This window comes from Zonotrichia leucophrys, chromosome 4, assembly GCF_028769735.1.
Source record: "Zonotrichia leucophrys gambelii isolate GWCS_2022_RI chromosome 4, RI_Zleu_2.0, whole genome shotgun sequence".
Lineage (NCBI taxonomy): Eukaryota > Metazoa > Chordata > Aves > Passeriformes > Passerellidae > Zonotrichia > Zonotrichia leucophrys.
Genome location: NC_088173.1, coordinates 57,775,623 through 57,794,490, shown reverse-complemented (window position 1 = coordinate 57,794,490; position 18,868 = coordinate 57,775,623). Strand labels below are relative to the sequence as shown.

The 18,868-nt window shown below is 38.2% G+C and overlaps 1 long non-coding RNA gene across 1 annotated transcript in view; it reads left to right on the top strand.

Moving 5' to 3' along the window:
- Positions 1-17,714, top strand: part of LOC135447080 (uncharacterized) — a 37,225-nt gene extending 19,511 nt beyond the window's left edge. Inside the window, exons 2-3 of the long non-coding RNA XR_010440001.1 lie at positions 4,680-4,777; positions 16,670-17,714. This is a non-coding gene — a long non-coding RNA (uncharacterized LOC135447080). The remainder of the gene's footprint in view (positions 1-4,679; positions 4,778-16,669) is intronic.
- Positions 17,715-18,868: the final 1,154 nt, after the last annotated feature.

Genomic DNA, 18,868 nt, shown 5'->3' with positions numbered 1-18,868 from the left:
TAAACCTACTTGGGCAACCTGTTCCAGTGCTCAGTCACCCTCACAATGAAAAGCTGATATTCAAAGGGAACCTCCTGTGTTTTTACCCATTGCTTTTGTCCTGCCACTCTTCACCAATGGCTCTTTCTTCTTTATAGTCTCATTTTAGATAATTGTAGACATCGATGAAATCCCCTTGGAGCCTTTTCTTTCATAGACTAAACAGTTCCACATGTCTTTGCCCTTCCTCATATGAGAAATGCTCCAGTGCCTTTGTCATCTTTGTGGATCTCTCCAGTAGCTCCATGTCTTTCTTGTACTGAGGAGCACAGAAACAGGCACATGACTCAGGTGTGACCTCTCCAGTGCAGAACAGCGTGGAAGGATCACCTCCCTGCACCTTCTGGTAACATTGCTCCTAATGCAGCGGAGGAAACAATGCAAGGGCACAGTGCTGCTTCTTGTTTAACTTGGTGTCCACCAGGATTCCTTTTCTGCAAAGTTGGCACTTGGCTCCTGGCATGTCCTGGTGCATCTCCAGTTGAGAGAGCCCTGCTGGAACACCTGAGTTCTCATCAGTCCATTTATACTGTCATACAACCCGTGCCTGAGAGAGGCACAGCACTGACACCACCTACCCTTATTCTGTGGCTCTGCTGGAGCGAGCTGTAATTCTTTCATCAAGGCACCTGCCTTTGATAAAATGCCTCCATCATTGGAGGCAGAGCTTTGCTTGCCTTGGTAGCCTATAGAATGATGAAAGATCAGAGGGCTTTTACCTTTTCCAGGCAAGTTACTTGGCAGGTGTTCCCACTGTATCTTGAATCTTGGGCCTAATAATGCCATGCGTGGTTTTACAATGCAGACAACAGGAACAAGATGAGAGTGTCTTTAACTCAGTTGTCAAGTAGAGAAACTTTGCCCAGGACTAAAAAAAAGCACAAGAGAAGGAAAACTAATGAAGTAGGTCATGACACAGAAATGTGAGTGGTCTTTTGCAAACAGCACAAAACGGGGCTTTGCAAAGACAATGCAATGTGAGAAGAGTGGAAGGATGTTGTAGTACATCAGCTTGGAGATTTTCATAGGAATCCTCAGGTTAAATCAGACAGTGAGAATTTGAATCTGTGTTATTGCTTAGCAGAGGCCTAGACTTCTTGTTAGAGGTAACAAAAATCCAATCCAGTTTTTTATATCAAATTTCTTGCAAAGGCCAAAGCAAGAAAAAGAGTCTATGGTTGTGGTTGCATGATCATTAATACCATATCTATGTTCTGGACAAACATCCAGCAAGACAAATTAGATCTGGATCAGTCACAAGCACACAGTTGCATTTCTGGCTATTTAATCAGAGCATGATATTAGGTTTGTGCCAGCTTTCTTACTTTTTACACTGATTTTTCTGATGATTGTAGAAAGGCGGGCAATATTTGATCCATAATAAAGCCTTCCAGTGCAGATTTTTTTTAATATGAAACACCAGAGTGAGTATCAGCTATTATATAAAAGGTCTGTAAATACAGGTTTTTAAATCTGTTTACTTAGGAATCCCCAAGTTACATATATTGTGTCATATAACTACAGTATGATTTGTTTCCAAAACAAAGGTCATAATGGACCTATCAGTTGTATCATGTGTATATCTGTAAAAAGAAGGTACCATCCCTTGGTGCCTTTCTGCCTGTCCTGTTCACAGAACTGGGTGAAGGGTATGCAGATGAAAAGCTCAACACAACAGCCCATCTAGTACTGCAATGGGCAGACTGAGCTAGGAGGGCTCAGCCACAATAACTGCACCTGGCTACTAAGAATACTTACTACTAAGATGCCTTGCCCCAAAGAGCATTTATCTAGGTTGTAAAAAATGTCTGAACCAGAAGAAACACCTTAGCTGTGGTATTTAGTTCTCCTGTCTGGTTTAGCCTCATACCTCTGCCCTTTCTTCTCTGCCTTCTGTTTTGACCTTTGTGGCTAAAAAGGTCTCTTTTGTGACACTTTCATGTACTCATAACTTGGAAAGCAACAAAAAGCAATGTCTTAAGCAGTCTGATGTTGGTTAGGTCACTCAAGTCCCATGGTAGCAGTAGTAGTCCCTTGTGCAGTGTCTGCCTTTGTCACCAGGGAAGTTGTCAGAAACCCTGCATTTTCTGCCTCTCGCTCTTTTGCCTCACATTTAGGTATGTGTTTGTCTGGTTTTGTTTTCAAGGAAGCAACACTAAAATTTTACAACAATTCCCATCTGTATCAACTGTTGCTAAAAGGACAGTTCTTACCATCTTTAATATCACCTGAAAGATTACCTGGACTGCTTTCCTTTAAAAATGCCTTTACAAGTAAAGGGCAGAGGAATAAGAGGTAGTTAATATGAAAGTGTGAGTTAATGCTTTAAACTTTCAGTTGACTATTTTTTTTTTTTTTGCATTTTATATTTGAGAAAAGGTTAGTAATTCTTAATAGCTCCTGTTGCTGGGGACTAAGACATTGAAGAATAAAATCTTCTCTGCTTAGTGTTAGACTGTAGAAAGATAGGCAGTACCCAGGTCTATTTCTTCCAGGAAAATCAACCCAAACGAATTTGTCTCAACTCTGGACTTCAAGCCATAAGCAGATCTCCTTAGTTCCATGTTCTCACCATGTACTAAAAATGCCCCTTGAATTGTCATGGATAGGTACCCCTCTATATTTCATTTAACCTGAAATGAATGTTCTAAGTGAAAAAACCTCCCTGGAACTCGAGTTCCAGCTTGTTCTCTAACATCCCAACCCCCACTTCAATCTGTGTAACAAACCCACACCAGATAACTTTCCAAAAGCATAAATCAAGATCCAAAATCTTATTTTCTTTTTTTTCAGCGTTGCAGCTGACAACAAAAAGTTTCTTAGGAATTGGATTTTCCCTCCTTACAACTCAGGAAAAGCAGAGGGGGAAAAAAGCAGTCTCAACATTAATTTTTCATCTTATAACTATTTTGCTTTATTTCATCATTATTAGTTAGACTGGATCTGATTCTTGTCATGTTGACATGGAATCAGAAGACAAAATCTGACAAAATCTAGCTGAGTGAAGCACAAGGGAAATGGTTCATGCTTATTGTTACCTCTTTGTGTTAACCTAATCATGTGATAACTACAATGAAATAAAATCTGCCTTGCTATCAATATTTGATTTTGTTGTAAGAAAAGCAAAGGTGTAAACCTGCCTCTGTAGAACACTCTACAGAGTGAAATTACTGAGAAAACAAGGCACTGGAAAGGAGTTGATACACTATACAGAATGCCTGATTAGTGAGAATTAGTTGTCAGATAATTTTGTGCTGGTCTTATCTCTTTTATTTCCAGATAGCAAAGGTTTAGGTCTGTACAGGATGTCCCAAAATTTCTCATGTTTCTTCTGTTTATCTCATTTCTTACTCTGTTTCTCATTTCTAACTTAGAGTAGGCCTTTGGCTCCACCCTTTGATCATTTAAGGGAGAGAAGGTGGGGTTTTTTTCTTTTATTTTCTTTTTTTTTTCTTTTGCCCTTTTGTTAGAAGTGTTTGACCTTCCTCAGTTTTATAGAAATATCTATAGCAAGGCCTGATGGATTGTGAATGTCGAAATACTCCTGCTATAAATTGGTGGATATGTGACCTCCTGTAGCTAGCAGCACAGAGCTTTTCAACATCATGTGAGACTACCAATATCATCATCAGCCATCAGACAGCAACTCCTAATTCCTGACCCAGATGATGAGATGGTCACAGCTGAGTGGGCTGGATCAGGGGAGAGCCTTCCCTGTCTTATCTGACTGGCATCTGTTTATCATGAAGGAGGTAGCCAGAAGTGAAGTATTGAAAATTAAACAAAGACTTTGTTTATCAAAAATATTCACTTGTCATTGGAGGCAAGTAGGTGCTAATAAGAACCAGAAAAGCACCTAGAGTTTAAATAGTATTAACAAAAAACCCTTCCTTCCTTAATTGGTGTATGCTACACAGGAACTGAGTTTTGAATGTACAAGCAAATGTTAAAAGTTGTTTTCAAGCCTTACTCTCTCCTCAATAAGACATCAAAATGTTGTCACCCAATCCTTTTTACTTTATTTTGTAGTTCAATACTTTGATCATTTCCCTCTGACATGATTCCTGCTGTACCAGATTAGCTAGCAGCAAGTTGCTAGCTAGATGAAAAAACCCTTTAATGGGTTCTGTTTAGTACTTCATCTGTAAATCATTTATGTAAAGAAAATGTAACCAAGTCACAAATTGGCAGATAATTTCTTAGACATTTGTGTTCGTTATGAAATTATTACCTAGCTTTCTCTTGTGCTAAATACTCCTTAAAATGTTGATATAAACATTTTGTTTAAAGGAAAACATATAGAAGAAGATTTAAGGAAGCCATTTTTTCTTTGAGAAAATAGTATACTTCTTAATCACAGGAAATGCACTTCCTGTAATCCACTGAACATTGGTAAAGCAAATTATGTGGTGAAATAAGGAAAGACTATTTGAGGTGATATATGGGAGTTGGTATAAGTAGCTGTGGAACTGTTTAGAAGACAAAAATAAGAGGTTAAAGGAGGGGCCAGAAAAATTTTAGCATTGTAGCAAGAGACCTTTAAGAAAAGCATCTTTCAGCACACAAAGGATCTGGGTGAGGAAATCATAGATGTTATTTCTTGGTTGAGACTATTTCCACATTACTTTTTGTTGGTACAGGCTAGAGCCCTGGAGGAAGAGAGTTGGGATTATTGAAGAAACAAGAGGAAAGGTCTTTTTGAGGACTCCAATCTGATTAAATGTTAGGAACCAGAAAGGTGAGTTTTGAGGTCACTTCAGAGGGGATAAGAGTCACTAGTGGAGACTCCCAGAGGTCAGTGCTAGTACCATTCCTATTCAACACCTTCATTAATCACCTGGAGAAGAAAGTTTGCAATGAAAGCTCCAAGTTCATGGACTTTAGGGATTTCAAATGGCACACTGGTGAAGAACTCTTAAAACCCCTTGCAAAATTGAGTGAGGGCCAAAAATGTGTCAGATGAACTTCATTACAGATAAATGTACAGTAACGCAACTGCAGGAAACTGAATTCAAATATACATACTGCTGATCTTGTGATTGCAGCATAGCAAAGAAAACTTGAGAGCTATCACCAATTTCAATTCTCTGAGGCAATTGGTTCAATGCAAAATGTTGGCTAGAAAAGCGAAAAATTGTCAGACATGATCAGAAGGAGTTCTGAGATCAGGACATGGTATCATTTTACTGCTATGTAAAGCCTAAAGAACCCTCAACTGAAGTGCAGTAGATCATCCTGAGCTCTCTGGAGGACACAGAACATTTATGGAAGAGGGCAAATGAAATTACTGAGGGGCTGACAGCTGTTGTATTACAAGGACAGACTAAAAAGACCAGGACCTTCCAACTAGGAGAGGTAAAAACTTACACCTGGTGTTTGCAAGGAATGCATTAGTATTGAACAGCAAGAGCTGATCGAGGGATGCTCACTGAAAGTAACAACAGGTAAAAGCTGGGGAAAAAGGAATTTTTTACATTGTGGATGGTGAATTCATTAAAACTGTTGCCATGGGAGGTTGTAGAGAGGAGACAGATGGAAGCATCAGGTAGAAAACAGGCTTGGAGAAAATTCCAACAAGGCCATGGCAGATGCTAAAGACAGAGACAGGGATGAACCTCTGAAATCCCTAATCCAAAGATAGCATCTGCTGGGAGAGCTAGAGAGGAATGCAGTGCAGGCAGTGGCCAGCCTGATGTGCCCTCCTGTGCCAGCAACAGTCTCTGATGTGGCTGAAGAGAGCAGCTGACCATTAGGTCTGAGCCAGCAGAACCCATCCTGTGCTTTTATGTTAGACTTGGGGGAAAGGGAGGTTTCTCCTGATGACTCTTTGGGGTTTTGCTCTGGCTGCAACCCACACAGCACATAGGGCAGGGCTGTCATTGTTGTCCAGCTGCACACACAGGGGATGCAGTGCTGCACAGGTGAGAGTGACTGAATTTGGGTAGATGTAGCAAGAAGGAACACAGTGTGTTTCTTTGCACACAGTTTCAGCAGTGCAAAGATCAGAGTGACTCTAGTTGTAAAACAGCAGGCAAATAGTTCCAGTGAGTGCTTTAAACATGGTAGGTTTTAAAGTTCAAAGCAAAAAGATTTCCCTTGTTTATATGTGTTACATATTTCCATCTCTTGTGTGTCCACTACCATTATCATGTTTCTATTCAGAAAGTATTTAATATCTTTTGTGGTTTGTGCTGCACAGATGAACTTTTTTCCCTGAATAATTTCAGGTTTGGATTTTGTTGTCACAAATGTCTACTTTGCTACTGTGGCTTTTACTAAGTAAATGACACCCTACAAGGTGGCTCAAAATTAGGGCATTTTGTAAATTAAAAATATAAGATTTAATTTGAAATTTTATTTATATCAGTCTTCAGAGAAGCCATGCCTTGCTACAGCTGTAAATCTTCCTTTCTGTTCTTTATATTTTTGCCTTTCAAATAATATTGCTGTCTGGAACATTCTCTTTAGTGCTACACTTCATGTGTTCCTGCAGGAGCAAAAAAAGATATTTTCACATCTTCCACACATTTGCAGATGATTTGCTGCCAAAAGAGTTTCACTATTTTATAAATGTGCAGATCCCAATGGTTGTCACAGGGTTGAAGACAAGTGTGCATTTCAGCTTATTAACATTTCCATTTGATTCAAGATATTGATGATTTTGGTAGTCACTAAGGAACATATACCTTGAAAGTTAGATCATGCCTCATTTTTTTTCCACTCTGTTTTTGTGCAACTTGCATCATCACTTTTACTGTTAATGGAACTGTAATTAAGAAATGTTTAAAATTGGTTGAATGCATGTTTATATTGTGGATTTTCACTGGCATAGATCTGTTAGCCAGGTAAATTGTGCTCTGCTGGCTGATCCTACTCCAATTCACAAATCTGGATTTCTCTGAAATGAGACAAGATGCTACTGGCTTTAATTTTTCTCATTGCCTCATTGCTACAAGTGAGCAGAGGGAGCATAGAGGAACACAGATCTTTCTTATGGGTGCTCCAGTTCACATTCTCCTATATTTGCTTAAATTGCTAATGAAGACAGGCTTGTGCTAATCTGTGAACTTTAGTTTGCTTTTGTTGTCTCTGCTGTGGGGGCTGTTTCCTCTGCCAGGCGGGCGAGGTGAAGGACTGCAGGCAATAATGTCTTAAATCATTGCTGCAGTTTCCTTTGCCTGAGTCTGTTATATCTAAAAAAAATTGGATCTTTAGTAGTGCTGCTTTTCTAACTCTTGTAAGAATGAGCCTGTGCTAGATTCAATCTGAAAATATAGCAACATCTGCTTTAGAAGATTTCCAGTGATATAGAGTGTTATACTTCATAGTATGCAAGCTCACATAATCTGTTTATATAACAGTAATGTGATACTAACATAGCTATGGTCTAATTGTTGTGTAGATATGCTCTGATCGAATTAGCTGCAGTGGAGCTCACCCAGGATGGAAGAACGGGGATTGTACTTTATTGATTGGACTATTTCTCACTTTCATTATTCTTACTTTTAAAAGTTTCAAGCTGCTAATTCTTCTTCAAAACCTCATAACTGTATTTCACATAATTCCCTTTCATCCAGCAGCCAGAAAAAAAATGTATTCCCCTTTAAAAGGTGTTCATTAAATGCTCTTATATACCAAAAAGTCTGAGAGAAAGCATCAAAATACTTGGCAGAAGCAAAACCTTGTTGCATCCTTTTCTGATTCTTGTGAGGCTTTTCTGCTTCATGTAATGTGAACAGAATTACAGACCTGCTTTAGCCTTCTGCAGGAAAGCATGGCCATGGCAGCTCACACCAAGGTTCATCCTTGAGATGCTGACTAAACCAGCAGGTAGGTGGTGTCACATTCTGTGTTGGTGCAGCTTGGGTGACCACTGGCCTCCTGAATTAATTGGAATGCAGCATATAGGAGCTATGAAGCAGTCAGACCTTGGGTCAAATTCAGTTGAAGGTCCAAGAGTCTGGTGAAGTGTCTGCTTTTGCAGTGGTCCTTTACAAAGAAAACCAGAAAGATGTTTGCATAAATTTTGCTTAATAATTTCTTTCAATTCCTAGATCTTTAGACAGTACACACCCTTGCAGCTTCAGGTACTGAAGGTCTCATTGTGCAGGTGCAACAGCACCAAGATGCTTCTTTGGTGCAGACACCCAGTGCTCTGTGCTGGAATGCTTTTCACACAAGTCATCCCCAGCTTGGAGTGGGCACTGCCTGCAGGCCTGAAACAATAGCTCTGACAGATGTGACAGGCTCATTCATTTCAGCACTATTAATGCTGATACTTAGTTATGCTGTAAATTAATGTGCTATTAACTATTTCACTGCTCAGCAGAAGCATTTTGGAGCAGGATTAGAAGCAGCTGCAAAACCTATAAGCCAGAGCTCATTTGGTACCAGTAGTACCAGAGTCAGAAATGAGCCACCTCTTTACCTCAGTCAAGAAAGAGCCAATTGTCACTTTGGGACAAAAAGTTTTCCCACTCCTGTGTTCTGTTTCCCTGTAGTTGTTGCCATTATTTTCTTCTGATGAGCGAGGGTTAAGAAACACATTGACACATGCAGAGTTTTTTGAGCTGTTGAAAATGAGAAGCCCATAAAGCTGATTGAAACAGTCAAACCCAAGTGATGGGAGCTTGTCACCATGGAGCTCAGATCATATTGAGAATGTCTGCACTAAAAGCAGCACATGACTTCTGCAGTAGTTGAAGAAGAGATAGATTATCCTGCAGCCAAAACCTGGAAAGGAGGATGCTTTGCTCTGATGCTGCCAATGGGTTGTACCACAATAACGTGGTCTTGCCCTTGGGGAAGTGCCTAACAAAAAAGAGATGACAACAAATGACAGCAGGGCATCCTATGAATATTTTGTAGGAAAATAGTGTAGCTGCTGAAGCAAAACATATATTACTAGACTGACTATGCTCATTTCTAATACACTGCACAGGGTTAAACTTTTAGCCTAGTCCAGTATGGCTTATCTACTTTCCCTCTATGCTTTCTACAGAGCTGTACAGTGTGATGATAAACCAGAGAAAGCTGTTGTTTCTTTTTGATCACCCTAATTTGTAATGTGAAAAGACAAGCCTTATTTTTATTCTTCATGGTGCTGTTCAGTAATGCCTGTTTTGAAAAGGCTACCAATAATGCAACACAGAGTCACTGCAGATTTCCATCTCTGTGCCCCACCTGTGCACTGATCAATTTTTTCATACCAGTAGAAGAGGCATTGCTGCTTTAGTACATAGGTATAAGCAAAGAAATTCATTACTAACCATGAATCAGAGTACTTGTCTTGTTTCAGGTTTGTTTCTTATCTGGTTATTTATGATCAGTGTTTAATTTTCTTTCTTAATTGATGCACTTGTAATACTGGGGAAATTCATGTGGACCTCTTCCCCTTTTGATAAACCAGAAACAAAGAAGTAAAGTTACAAAACGTGTACAGGGTCACAGTTGTAAGGCATGTAGTTTTAATTAAGTTTTAACTAATTCCCTTTATCTTGTCATAGTAATTATGACTGTACAAGTCATGTCACATTAATATGTGAAAGCAGCACTTTGGCATGGCTGGTCAAGGAACAAAGCCTTTATGACCTGCCTTGTTAAATTAAACCAGAGAGACTGATCAACTTGTGTTTTGCTACCTCCTTTGATAAATTATGTTAAAGATGAAGAAAAGTGCCAAAGGGCCAGCACATATTGGTGCTAAATATTGCTGAACTACAGCAGCAAACAAATTGAGAGAAGAGTTCTTGTAGACCTTTTAAACACCCTGGGCTTTGATAATGAAAAATGAAATGTCATGTAACAATGAAGCACCTTAAGTGAATTGATAATGCTTGAACAAATCTAAACTTTATCCTTTTTGTATTATATGGTTGGATACTCTAGAGTTTCAACCAATTTCTCTATCTTCTGTTTAAGCAGAGGATGTCTTATACAGAGTAGACCTATGAGGTTAGCCAGGGTGTGGCTCCACAGTACATTTGCTGGTTTCTGCTATCAAATCATCCAGACACTTACTGGAGGAGTAAGTGCAATGCAGTCTTCTCAGACTCTGGTGGGGTATCGAGTCTGCTCTGTTTGGAGAAAGCTACTTTTCACCATTGCAGGAAAGTTGTTGGAAAGGAGTAACATACTATAAATTTGTGTTCTAGCTCACTTTGCAGTAGATTTCCTATACAGGCAAGCTCATATCAGCAACCTTGTAGCTTAACCAAGTCATCTTCAGTTTTGGCCTCTGTGCTGACTTATTTTTGTTTGAACTATAGCAATTCATCTCTTTATTGCAATGTGAAATCATTCTCATAACAACTAGAAAAAGGATGAATAGCTTGTGTCAAATTCTTGATGGTGATAGTCTGCTTCATCACTCCCCACCCCACCTCACATGCACACTTTTAAGGGGGAAAAGAGAAATGCCATTTTCCTCATGCAATGCCAAAACTACTGGAGGGGTGCCACACAACCCCTCTGATCACTATGTCAATCTTTATCTTTCTGAGTCATATTTTAATGTCAATAACTCTTGTGTCTGCTTCTGCTATTTATGCATTAAGCTGCTGTAGGGACAATTTTTGAAATTCTGGTTGGATTCTCAGCTGAGGTCTGTGGCCTTTTCATAGCAGAGACCTTAATCAGTTTTGAAATTCAGTCCCCTTTTCCATGAGGAATATGCTGAGTAATAGCAGTACATGATTGCCACAACATCTTGTAGAAAGATTCAGAAAGACAGCCTGTTTTCTTTTTCTCATTTCTCTATTTATTTCTTTACAATACCTTGGGAACAAAAAGGATGGAAAAATATCTTTTCTTTTTAATACAAAGATGTCTAGGTAAAGGATATGCTTTAGGTCCTTCTGTATGTAGGAAGAGCCACTGTTGGATGGTGTTCTTAAAAAAAGAGGAGATAGATTATGTAGGAAATTAAAACGTGACACTATTTTACACATACAAATTTTAACATTATGTACTTGAGTTTTACCTACATATAGAAAATATTGCAGGCAAAGGTGGACTGACTTTAAAGGGTAAGTAATCAGGAAAATGACAAGTAAGAGGCTTATTTAAGAGTCTGATTGAGGTTGCCACCTGTTTGTCCACACCAAGATTGGGAAATTGCCTGCAATTACCATGTGTAAAATGAAACACAGAATGTTTCGGGGACAGTCAGAGCATCCAAGACTTAAGTTTATTTGTTAAAAAACATAGCAAAGGCCATAGAATTCAAAGAGAGGAAAATATAATTGAGAGACGCTTAGGTTAAACTTTACAAAGACTGAGGAAAAAATGTAGCTGATGTGAACTTCCAAAACCTAACATTTTCCCACCATTTCAGTTAGCATTTCTTAAACTATAAGACACCAAGTATCTTTTGGCTGCAAAATAGACCCTGACCCCCGTCTGATCTAGAAATGTTTTTTAATACATTAATTATGCAGGAATGTAAGCATACGCTTGCTTTGACAAGAGACTTATTTTACAGACACTTGTAAGTTGGGCATTTAAAAAACTGTCTGCTCAGGAAACATTTAATCAGACTCCCCTATATTTTTTCTGTAGCTCCTTTGGAAGCTAAATGGCCCAAGAGCAACTTTTGCCATGGTCAACAGAATTACTGAATGTTTTTTGAGAAAACATTAGTTTGGGAGTATTTACAAATCTCTGTAAATGAAGTGTCTGTAAAGGTACTTTCTACTGAAATAAAATATAATTGTATTTTTTTACTAAGTTCTCAAAACAATGTGCAAAAAATTTCATCTTGCTTCTCTCAGACCCCTTCTCTACTTTCAGATTCACAACTAGCAGTACACTGCAAACCTGCACACTTACTGATGTTGTTTATTGCTGCACAATCTGCAAACAGGAAGCACCTGGGAGATTAAATCTCAGTGTGGGTTGTTAAAAGGGCAAGAAATCTGAGACCCTGAGAAGGCAACTGCTGATATACTGAGACCAGATGAAGTATCAGAATTATGGATCAAGCTAGTGATAGGCAGGATTCTTGCTTGACTAGAGAATTGAGATGAAAATTGGTGGGAAGTAGTGATTCATAAAATGTGAAAGTTCTGTCTCTGCTTGTGAAGAGGGAAGGCCTGACTACATCCTGGATGTGCCCTAGAATTCATTGTAAGACTTTGATAAATCAAGCTTCTTGTGGTTTTTTGCTTGTTTATTGTTAATTGTGATGAAAACCTATGGAAGTTGCTTTCTGCTCTCCAGATAATCATCTCCCACTAATTATTGAAATGTGAAGGTTTGTGGACACTCTTTAGCAGTTGAGGGGAAAAGTACATGCTAGGAGAGTTTTCAAAAGCATCCATATAATTATTAGGATTACTTTTTTTTCCCCCTTGTGCTTGAGTTTTAAGTGAATAGGCTTTTTAGCTTTGTTTCAGCTTGCTCTCTATTACAGAAAGAATTTTCACCATCTGACCCTGCATTAATCTAAGCTATGAAAGACTTTAATCAGATGCTGCAATGTGCCCATTTCCTGCAGGCTCCTAACATGAATTGGAACCTGCTGGAAACAGAAGCTGACTTTCCTGGTAATTCGCTGTTCAAAGTGAGCAGGAGATCTCAGGAGTGGCTCTTTTTATTCCTCAGCAGGAGTGGAACCCCTACTTCACTGGAGGAGAAAAAAAAAAGAAAATATGCAGAAACATTAAGAGTGAAATGAAAAGTTTAGGAAATAAAGTTTAGGAAGGGGGTTGGATAGAGGTATTAATGCAAGTCTGATGGAGCCGGCTCTTCAGGATCATGCCTTTTACTCCTGACATTCCTACCTGCTTGCAGAGCTTGTCAGTGTAGAGGGTCTGCAGTGAAAGTTGTCCATGGATTCCCACCTTACAGCCAAAATAGGTTGTCAATAGTATTAATTATAATAATATTAATTTTAATCTTATCAATCTATATTATTAATCTTGTTTCCATCCCGGAGAAACTAATACTTGCTCAACCCTAACTGCACCCAAACATATCTGGAAGCTAAAGAATCTGAATACTGAATAATCTACATTCTAATCTGTATCAATCCCTGATATTTAACATTTTCTGCCCATTTGTCATAAAATCAAGGAACATTTTTTTTGTACTGTAAAGAAAAAAAATCTATACCCTAAAGGGTTTAGTGAGCTAGTGACATTATAAGAATTTTTTTCTTTGGAAGAAGAAAACCAGTATGTAGTTTTATAATGTAATCTTTATTCCAGTGCATTTCACTGTTCCTCAAGAGGGAAAAAGATCTGCTTTTCCAGTTCCCCAGTTCAAGCAATATTTGTTCAAGAACACTACCTTACCCCTCTAAAACAGAAACTATCACAAAACAAACCCAACAACAACAAGAAAAAAAAACAACCTAGATTTTACAGCTTGGAGAATAGAAAACATAAAATTCCTATTTCAGAGCCTAGCCAATGTGAGACAAAAACAGTGGAACCAAAAGCAAAAAGAACACTTGCATCTGTACATTTATTGGAAATAACAATAATAGCATTCTAATTGTAAAATATTCCTTTTAATTTGTGTTTGCACTGACGCTGGTCAAAGATTAGCCTAGAAAAGCCACTCCCTGCTTGTCCTGCTTACTCAGCTCAGTGCAGCAGCTGTTCCAATAAGCAATTTGATGTTTAGCACCTGAGAATTTGCTCTCTCCTTCAGCCAGGACTGCAAGCTCAACAAAATTTATAAAAGCATGAAGTTTCATAACTCTTTCTCCCTAATGCAATAGCCATAGAAAATCTGGGTTATGGTGCAGTCATTAACTTTCTAGTAAAATTAATTTTTATATTTTAAGGCTTTCCTTTTTTCTCTTTTCCCCACACAATGAAAATTTCTTCTGTGTGTCCAAAAGGAAGGATATAAAAGAAAATGAAGGGACGGGGAAGAGTACAAATTAAAGATGGTACTCTTTCATACCTCCAAATGGCTTGATAAAGATATTCTTAGCTTTTAGCCTACAATCAGCAGTTTACTATCACTTACAGCTAAAAATTATGAAATAGAAAATTAGTCTTTATTATATTTTTCAGGTTTATTTTAAAAATGAAAAGTATTTATTTCTCACATTCTCAAAATTTGAATTCACATAACTTATGGCTACTTTCAAGTCGACACCCCTCCAAGTTTCTGGTTTACTCTTCCAGTTTTTTCAGCACCAGCAGATTTCAAATTAATGTCATTCTATGAATTTTAACTTTAATTCCTTGAGTCATGGGACTTATTGTTGCTGCTTCCTCATTATTGCTTCAGAAATGTTGGTTCAAACGTACTGAAAGATTTCAGGAACAAAACTTTAAAGCCACTTAGGAAAAGAGTTCTGTTCTAGAGAAATATTGATAATTTTTTCTGTATTGCACAAATTCTCCCCAGAGTGGCATTGCTTCCTTGGGGATGACAAACCGTTCACCAATCCAATTTTTCCTGGCTCTGCTTCTACACCAGCTCTTGGCTGTGTTTATTTGGGCTCCTCAGGCTCTGCCACCTGAGATTTGTGGGAGTTGGGTACATGGAGGATGTAGTCTGGGAAGCAGGAAAGATTTTGTGAAAGCAAGATTTGTCAGAGTAGTTTCACCTAAGAGCCCCTCAAAGTGTGGTTAGAGCCTTTTCAAGTGGATATACATCTAAGCACAAAAGGGAGCTCTGTGGTTGTTTCCAGGCCTTTAACCTCTGGGGCATTACACTTCATGGGATAGGTGGAGGAAAAGGGAAATGGGGAGAGGAGGGACAAGGTTAAAATCCTCTCTCGCTGGATGCAGCAGATATTTCTCAAATGTTGCATTGCTTTTTTTCTGAACTGTTTAGCAGTCACCAGAAGTACAAAGTTAGACCATGAAAAAATTCTGATGGGGATGAGAGAATTAAAAAACCTCAGTAATGAATCATCAGTTTCTTTTATGATTTACTGCTAAAAAGGAATATTTCATCAGCTGTACAAGCAAGAAGACATTGCTGTTAGCTCTGTAGTTGTTGCTCTTGGAAAAATCTTAGTGTGCACTAGAATAGATCAAAGCAAACCCATCCTCAAATTGGAATTAAAAAATGGGTTTGTAGCTTGCTAACTGGTTTGCCAGGATTACTGAAAGTTTCTGGGCCTATTTCCTGTGAGGCTCCAAGGCACTGAGGAGAAATGATGTGAAAGCTGAAGGTGAGGTGTTCAATGATGGCATGGTGGGTGCAGGTGGAGAATATAAACCAAGAAGAAGGTGAAAAGCATCCTAACTATGGAGGATCTCCTCTCTGAATACAGATTTAGGACTCTTTATTACCCTATTTTCATCAGGCATAGCATGGTATGAAGATAATTTTACAAGATTGTGAACTTTCATGGTATTTATGAGAAAATTTATATTCATTTCCTCAAGACAAAGATATCTTGCCTACTTTCCCAACAGAAATAAATTGCAAAATGCATCTAAAGATCTTTTTAGTCCATTCCTGTTGGAAAATACCACAGATCTGTAATTTGCTTGAAATTACTCTGTCTTCTCTTTCCTCTGTAGACTTCAATGAGAGTTTACTTTTATAATTGTTTTGGTCACAGCAAACATTTGCAGTTATGCCTCATATAGCAAAGGACTACTGTCTAAAAAATTCTGAGAGGAAATTTGAAAGTCAAGATTTTTTGTATTTAGCATTCTGTTAGAGCAGAAGGGATGAAGTTACAGGGAGAATTATTGTCTTCAGTATCTGTGCACTTTCAAGCATGGCATTCTTAAATGTAGTTGCTTGGATGGGAGAAGATGATCCTTAAACAAGAATCAGCAACAATATGTGTTAGTACGCTGATTATGTGTCAGTAGTGTTGTCTGAGCATTGGTGACTCTGGTGTTAGAATAGCATTTGACAGATCCTGTCCTATATTTCTTGATTTGTCACTTTGCTTTTGTGACTCATTCCATTCTTCCCCTTTTTTCTATTCAGACTATAACTTTCTTGGAATTAGGGGATTGTGCAATCATCATAACAAAAGACAAGGATGAAACTATGAGAAATCTGTTCCTTCAGAGGGTTTTCTAGACAGTGCTGCCCATATGTGAAGTCATCCATTCAGAAGCAGTCTAGTTTTACTTCTTCGGTGCCTTAGGAGACAAAAGCATTTTGTATCTATGTGCAGATTAAAGTACTTTAAAATTTTTTGGACCTTGTTATTGATTCTGTGGACATGTGTATGCTGTCTCAATGTTCAATGTTTTGTGATCATGCTAAAAAATTAAAAATACAGACTGTTGTAGAGAGGACTGTCAGTAGAGGCAGGCAGTATAAACAACACAAATAGTGTTTTTACCAAGCTTGGCAAGATCACTATTTGGAGGGGCTTTTAGTTAAATTAGGTGAAATGACAACACATTTGGAAAGAAATGAGATTCAATGGCAAATTGAGATTAATCAAAAGACTATGGCATGCCTTCAGCTGATAATGAGGTTTGTGCAGATGTGCACTGCTTTCTGTGTTCCAGTGATTCCAAGGGCACATAACTAGCTGAAATGTGTGCAGTGCAGTATTAAAACTAGCTGTAACTTCCCTGATCTCTGGTAACAAGAGGCTGCTTTTGCTTGAAATGCAATAATTACTCAAATTCCAGAAAAGAGTTGCTATTCAGCTTAGGAATCTCCTTTCATTTTCTGTCTTCAGGTTCTAAACTTGAAGTTCTCTATGCGTGCACATGGTGCCACATGACCCAGGTTAAATGTCAGCATTGTGGCAGCCAGCTTCCTCTGAGGGACCTCTACTAATGATAGCTATTGATCCAGTGCTCAGCGCAGCTCCAAGGCAAGACCAGCTTCAATGCTTTTCCCTTCTGCTGCCCTCTCATTTATATTGAAGCTGCCTTCAGACATGGCTCTCACCCTTGGGGACGGAACCTACTTATTGGTGAAGTACCCTGTGCATTCATTTATCAGATTTTACTGCTACATTTTTATTGCATGTCTGTAGCTAGAACTTTCCACAAGAAGAAATCTTTAATATGACATGAAAATATCCACAGGCACCATTAATATTACTTCAGATGTGAAGATCTCACCCATCAGTAGTACAATGCTGTGTAGAGAAAAAGTGCTTCTGTGCTCAACATGGGGTAACTTTTATTAGCTGAAGGAAGTTTTAGAGTGCTATTACAAAATAACAACTGTCTGGTTATGCTGTGCAGTCTCTCAGTATGTCTGTTGATTACCATACTATTAGAATATCAAAAAATTCACTTCAAAAATATTTTTATAATTGGAAATTAAAATGTGATAAATTTGTATTTTTGAATATTATTATGAAAAAACTCAATTTGATATCTGGCTTTTAAGGAAATTAGAGTGCTACTAAGTAAACCTTTAGGCTTTGATTCTTCATTTTATGGAGACCATTAAAATTGAAGTAAAAGTGATGCACAGTATCTGTGAAATGCCTTGCCTCAAATTTTCAAAGCATTGTGTTGTCTGTGGATACTATTTATTATGCATATCTAAAGAAATGTGTACGTAATGGGTTTAAATAAAGACTGGAGAAATGAATGGCAAAACCCACACAAATCCACCATGTGTTCAGGTGTCTCTGTCCCTCAGTAGCAAATACAGGGAGGCTCGAGGGTGCCTGGGAAAGTAGCACTGTGTTCTGCTGCTGGCTGCAGCCAGAGCAGGACAGGACTAGATGGACCTGTGCTGTAAGTGCTGGCATCCTTGCTCTAGAATACAAAATATAACCCCCTCTCCCAGTGGATGGAAATTAAGCCAAGACCAGTATATTTCAGTGAACACATTCTTTTCTTATGAATAGTGAAATGGAAAATTCTACAACATAACAGAGTTTCAAGATATTTGCTTGTTTGGAATAGGGAAGAAAATGTAACTCCATTTTTCCACCCCCTCCTTTTAAAATAGAAAGAAAACAGGTGATATGAAAATCTGAATCTAAGTAATTTGTATTTTCCACCTCTAAAATAATATTCATCAGATACATAAGCCTGCATGGTATACTTTGTAGACAGAATTTGTTATACATATAGTTAACTTGAGGAGGTAACTCAGAATCTAGTCACTGCTGAATGATTTTCCTCTCAAGTGCCTACTATGCAGTTTGAAATTTAAAATATTTGCACCATATTTTTGGTGATTGGTCCTGCTGAATAAGAACTGTTGTATATAAATTTGTTGTGCTAAATAACTTGCTGGAAAAACACAATAATATCCATCAAACAGTAATGAAATGTAACCTGTTAATTTCAAAAGGTTCCCACACAGAACCTACTGGAATGTAGTGTAACATCTGTAAATGCTTCTGATGCCTTGGACCCTTTCTTAGCACAGGCATAGACTTCATCCCAAAAGAGCCTTTTTTTACTTAAAATGTGACACAGGGAGATAAACCAAGGGAGAGAGAAAGGAAATGACGGGTGATTTTGAACCATTAATATGTTAGGCATGTCAAATGCCCCATGGAGCCATGCAGTGCCTTAACCAAGGATTAATTTAGTCTGAACCATAAACTAAAGATAAAACAAAATTGCTGTGAAATGCTAATAAAAAAAAATTCTTCCAAAGCTACTCTATCAAGCAAATCTTAAGAGAAGAAAATGTTCCACGGCTGAAGACTGATTAAAGAGCTAAAATGGAATGAAAGAAAGAAAATAATAAAAATCCAAAATAATGCAGAAAACAGAACTGTCAGTGCTAGGTATGCTAATAACCTTGCTGCTAAATCACCAGCTTTCAGATCGCTTGTACTTCATAAGTTTTGCCTTTCTGTGAAGATAAAGACATTGAAATAAATGGGATTGAGTCGAGGTGAGGGTGGGGTTAATAATCTGATCAAGAACAAGAGGATATAAACCTCAGTTTAACT